A 6,539-nucleotide genomic window follows, 5' to 3' on the forward strand; every position below is an offset into this window, starting at 1 on the left:
GTCATCCCAGCTTTTAACAGAGAGGCCTACATGCCAGAAGTTGTCTTTTTTTAATCTGTGTATCATTTAGCACATTTCAGAGACTATGAATAAATTTAGCCTGCACGTTTATTGTCTGTCATATTGTGTTCCTGTTGTGGCAGTGTTTGGATGACTCAACTCATTCCGAAGATTAGCTTTATCATAAAAATAACTAACTGGTTGTGCAAGTTGACCGAGTTTTTAAGTTGTCATCTTAACTTTCCTGTTCCTCCTATACGTGTCCACGTCCGGTTGTGCGGACAGGTGTAAGAGTGCCCTCTCCTGGGTGGAACAGGGCAGATTGGCTTGCTCGTAGGATACGGATCTCTCTGCTGGGGAGCTCTTTGCCTTACAGAGAGCTCATGGCACCGCTGCTGCCTTGTCCAGTCTTCCCTGTAAAGGTGTTGAGGAAGAACTTGTAGGAGTTCTGCGGGCAGAAACACCTAAAACAGTCAAACAGAAATTGTTCGGTGTTCCTGGTAGAGAGAGGAGGTATTCACTCATCATGTCTGCACTTTCCAAATTGTATTCTTCATGTCATTAGCAGCTTAAATATATGTACTAACTAAACATCAGAGTCATCTGAAGTCACTCAGTTTGAATCCATATGATGCAATTCGTCTCACTTAGTGGAGTTAGATCAGAAATCAGCTATTGATTTTACATCAATCAATTTATGGCTTAAACAGGATTTAGCAAAGTTTTCATTAAATAATGCATGTGCAGAAATTTTTTGTAGTTTAATAATAACACCCTATCATTCTTCACTTGTTAAGGGCTTTTATTCGAAATTGACAGGACACCCTGGACTTTTCATTAATTTGGTGGCCTGGTGATATCTTCTAAATTAATGTTACAACTGAACCTGATGTTTTTGGTAGGAAAACCTAGATACAAACAGCCCCAGTGCTTTGAAGTCTGTTAGCAAAATTATTGGTTTTTTAAACTTCCACTTCTTTGTGGAGGAGTGATTTTTCAACTGGTCGTACATAAACCTCGGGGTCTAGGGGCCATTTCTTGTGGATTCATGAAAGGCAAAAAAAAAGAAGAAAAAAAAAGCAGGTTCAGCTGTGACATTGAAAAATTTGGCATCAGCAGACTGACAAGTTGATTACAGGGAACTAAAAGCATTTCTTATAAAGGAAAAGGTGTAAAGCTATGCTCCTTTATTCCTATTACAAAAAGAAGATAGCAATCTTTTTGACGGTCCTCTCAAAAATGAAAGTAAGATGGGAATACAGAAACAGATTTCACAACCTAACATGGCTATTATTATTAGTTTTATGAGTATTAGAGTTATAAGGGAAGAGAGGATTTGGCCAATAACATAAAGTATATAGTCACAATGCTACATTGCTGGTATATCGTTTTCCACTCAGAAACATTTTCTACCCTGAGTGAAGCATTTGTACCATTTTAAGCATTTTGTTTTAGCATCTATTAATGTAATAACTTATAGTACATTATCAAATCTATGTAACTTTAATTAAATATGGGAGTCTTCATTTCATAGATAGGTACAAAAGGGACTTAGAGCTGCCTTAAAAGGGCAGCTGGACAGCTTTTCCTGGCCAGCTGGACTTCATCTTCTCATGTCCTTAGGATTTGTGACTGAATAAGGATCCCTGCTATTTTAATGACTATAGGAGCTGAAATCAGATTCAGGCTGACGCTCAGAAAACCTCCATTTCATAAATGTCATCAGGACTGAAGTATATAGCACCTTGAGGCCGGAAGCTTAAATTTGTTGTTCAGTGCAGTGGTAGCCAGGGAAGTACCTAACTGCAGTGAGTAAGTAAGAGAGAAGAAAAAATAGCATTAATATTTTGGAATGATTGCTTGGGGGTGGAGTTAGAGTCTCTCATTAGGGAACTTGAGTTTAGAATTAGAACTGGAACAGCAAATTATTGTGAAGCATCAATTGAATGAATATGGGAATCCAGAATAAATAAAAAATAAAACCACTTTCTGTTAGAGGAAAAGTAAATGCAGTCACAGCCTAGTTGCACAGCATTGGTAGTGGTCTTTAATTGCTAAAATATCTTCATATTCCTGACAGTGTAGATAAGCTAACTGCTGGAAAACTCATTGTGTACAAAGTGGTCCAACTGACAGCATGTAGATCAAATTTGGGTCTCCAGGATGCTTCCACCTGGCTTCCTGCCTTTTCCTTTAAGGAGACAGACAACACTTATTCAGGGAGTATATGTTGCAAACTGTCCTCCTACATTGCTGCTGTGCCTTCTCAGGAGAAAAGGATGAGACTGGACATCTCTTCCTCTTTGTGTATGTTAACCTGAGGCACAGAGCTATCAATGCAGGCTGCAGAGAGGTGTATGCAGGATCAAGCTCCTGCAGGCAGTAGTGTTACACAGTACATGTGGTCCCAACTCAGAAAAGGTTTCCAGCTATAAGAGAATAGGGATCAAAGATGTATGAATAACCACAGTATAATACAAGAATATACACAGTAAAATCAGAAACCTACTAGAAGCCAAATCACAGAGAGAACATACTCCAATATATTTTGCATCAGCAGTTGTTATGAATCCCTTCAATGGTCTCTCTGTTTTTTAAAGCACAAGACTTTTTAGGGATCCTGAAAGGTAGGAAAATATCATTCCTTTTAATAAAATAGAAATCTGGAGCTCTTGAATTCATCTATTATTGCTTGATCTAGCAATTTCAGCATTCTGAGGCTTTTTGAAAATTCTAACTAGAATTGGAACTTATTTATAATGATGGCCATCTTGCTAAACTACAGTATAATCTGTCATGACGGGCACCAAATCCACAACTGATGGAAGTCTTTTGGACCTGTCTACCATAAAAATTTACAAAATAGTGAAGTTTGTCAGAGATCATCCAGAAAGAGCTCAATCATGACAGATGGGTAATTTATCAAGCCGTATTGCTGTTGATACAATCCTAAAATATCTGCATTTTGGAGACTAGAACAATTTTGTATTAGGAAAAAAACCTTTTCTATTGATCTTACTACAGTAGAATAATAATTTGGGGCTAAATCATTAAGTCTAAATCACTAGTCACTGTTTAGAGCACAGTCATGTAAAAAGTTAATTGAACTGCATTTGAAGTCATGGAAACCAGTAAGGACCAATTCAAGAATACAAATTAAGACAAGCTGATTATGTCATTTTCCTAACCTGATTGCCTCCAGTTTGGCCATGTGGCTAGCAAGAACATAGGATCTGGCAAGTTATTAGAGGAGAACATTGAGGATAAAGTTAGGTTAAAGAAACAAGGCTCAAATAGTGTTCTGTTAATGTATTGAGTAACGTACAGTTTCCCTGAACACAGCAAAAGCAAGCAATTTCTCTGGTCTTTGGATCTCTGTCAGGCACAATGTTTCACAGAACAGTATCTAGAAAATCCCTACTATTCTGTGTGTCTTTCAATAGTAGCATATGCCTTTGTTTAGGCGGAAGATCTGGTTTAGATGGAAGGAGTTTCTTGTCTTGTACATTTTTGTCAAATGAGGGGTAGCAATTACAGCAGTTTCACTGATGTATAACTCATCTCATAAAATTCCCTATTACAGCTTTCCCATCTTCCTGACAGAGTGCAGAGATCACATGGTAAATTGGAAGCTGTCACCTTTTAAAAGGCAGTATTCTAGACTGTATCTTTCTTTCCTCAATTAGAGGTTAGTCATGCTGGGAGATATTCAGTCATGCTGTATGATTGTCTCTCAGGATTTTACAGATCCTAACTTTTAGTCCTAGGAATGTTGTGACGTTACACTGTTGGTCCCTTCCCCAAACATACAGCAGACATAAAAGATATTAACACTGAGTAGTGTATATATAGTGTCTTCCTGCACAGATATTTCTAGGTGTCTTACTATGCCTGTATTTTAATATCACCCATCCCAAATAATTTTACTTCCACTGAAATTGTGGTGAAAGTGCTCTGCAGATGTACCTGCTCCTGGGTTCCCTCTTCAGTGCCACAGTATCACAGAACCACAGCATGGTTGAGGTTGGAAGGGACCTCTCGAGATCATGTAGTCCACCCCCCCGTTAAAGCAGGGTCAGCCAAAGCAGGTTGCCCAGCAGGACCATGTCCATTTGGGTGCTGTATATCTCTAAGGATGGAGACACCACAGCCTTTCTGGGCAACCTCTGCCAGTGTTTAGCCACCATCAGAGTAAAGAAATATTTTCTTATGTTCAGCTGGAATGTCATGAGTTTCAGTTTGTGCCCAGTGCTCTTGCCCTGTCACTGGGCACCACTGTGGAGAGTCTGGCTCCCTCAGGAACTTCTCTACAGAGGAGTTGAACTTATGCTGTAACACTACACTGGCTTCAAATCTTTCTCTTTTTTCAGTAATTACCCCCATCCAGTTTTAGAGACAACATCTATGTCCCATTTTGACCTTAGTAGCTTAACACAAAGTGACCACAAGAACCCATTTAAACACTGAAAATGTAAATTCACACTTTTGAACACTGAAATGGTTTCCCTTCATCTGTGCAGTTGTTTTCCAAAATTTGTAAACTGTGAAGTGTGAGCTGAATACTACAGAATTCTTTTTTTTCCCCTGACCTCGCAGTGTTATCAATTTCTGTAAATCCTAATTTTCTTTCTTATACCAAACCACTTGCAGGGTTTACAGCTTGTGTTCAACAGGTTTGGCATACTGCAGCAAACATCCAGCTGCATCATACCACATCCTCAAACAGCGAATGTGCATGAGCTAAAACCCTTGCATTATGTTCACACTGATCTTGGCCAGCTGAGAAAGCAGTCTTTTCTAGTTCACTTGTCAATACGCATGTTCTAAGATCCAAAATGAAAAGCATGGTTGCATGTGCTACAGAAACCAGAATATCACTTACAGTGATAACAGATCAGATTCTTTTCCAACAATTTGATTTAGTTGTCTGTAGACCATACAGAGATGCTGCCACGTTTTATGTGATAGAATACTGATCTCCAAGGACTGACTGGCAGAGTTATGCTTTTTGATACACCTCTTCAGTGATGCATGAAATGTCTTCTCTCTTTGTTCTCTCTTTTTTCTTGGTAAATAATGCCTTGGCTTTTTAATGGATAGTTACTCTTAAATTTCAGTCATACACTGAGTGCTAAATACCAGCTGCAAAACTGCATATATCCATTTCAGATCAGAGTAATTCCCAGTTCCTGACCAGAAAAGTTTAACTCCTTGCTGCTTCTTAGTTAGATGTAGTAAAGTGTTCCAAAAAAAATCTTTTGGGGTCTTATTTTCATTTCCTTCTCTCACATTTTCTTCTGCACTAACATTCATCAAATCTACTGGCTTGCATTTTGTGCCTGTGGTTCGTCTATTAGATACAGCTTCTTCTATTAGATGTTCATTTGGAAAATGAACAGGGATTCATTTTCATTTCAAGTCTGTGAGAACCGTAACAGTTGAGGGTTCTGACTCATGTTCAGAGGCAGTTTCAGACTGAATGCTGAAATGGCTCTGAACACAGATAGAGGGTGACACAAGATGTGTTTTTCCCGAGTGGCTGCAATTTTCAGATTAATATAGCAATGTTAGCTGCTGGTAAGTTTATGGTGGCAGATAGCTTATGGCTGTGAACTACAGTTGCTTAGGAAGCAGTTCGCACTGTTTCTCATCTTTTCTTTGCCAGAAAGCCACCACAATTGTGCAGCTGCTATTACAGTTTCTGCCCCAGAGGAAAATTAATTTCTTAAGGTTACCAGTGTTGGTTCACTTAGACCGCATTTTTAGAGGGGATTTCCCAAAGTATTTGCAAAATATGTTCCTGACACTGATTGCGTAATTATCAATCACAATGAAATTTGGCGGAGCTTTGTCTCACTAACCTGTGTGGTTACTGAGAACTTAGTGTCCTAATTCTACAGATCTATTTCAGCCTAGTTCAGATGGTATATCTTTACCAGTGAGTGTTACCATTAACAATTTGGGGGTTCAGATCTTAATCCTCTATTTGTAAATGTTTTTTGCAAGCTTGATCTTCTAAGTGTCCCAATTGGCCTGCTTGCATTCCATAGTTACTCTAAGTTACCAGTCAATATTCTAGTTAAGTGTAAAATAATACTTGTCTTCCCCTCAACTTCAGATTTCCTTCCTCCATTTCCTAGTTTGGAAAAATTCATTGGACACCTGTGATCTGGCAGCATTGCAGCAATCATTTGTGATCATTTCCCCTGGACTGTGGCTAATTTATCTCAAAGTCTGTGTTGGTGTGTTGATGCTTCAGGAGCACAAAAGCCCTCCACAGATCCTCTGACAATTTCAGTGGAGTTTCTTCTTTCCACCGAGCCATATTTTTTCTGTGAGTCCTGGCAGCTTAGGTTGTGGTTGGAAGTTCATTAAGCTTGTATCTGTACATTAACAGAAAATCTGGCAGTATAAATTTGGTTCAGTGGTGATCACATAACTAAATTTGTGTTAAATTAACCCAAGTACACAATATAGTCTTTGTGCCAGCTAATTCACAGGCTTGCTGCCTAGTATCCCAAAGTGCTTTGCAATTCTCC

Source organism: Harpia harpyja, chromosome 2, assembly GCF_026419915.1.
Source record: "Harpia harpyja isolate bHarHar1 chromosome 2, bHarHar1 primary haplotype, whole genome shotgun sequence".
Taxonomy (NCBI): Eukaryota; Metazoa; Chordata; class Aves; order Accipitriformes; family Accipitridae; genus Harpia; species Harpia harpyja.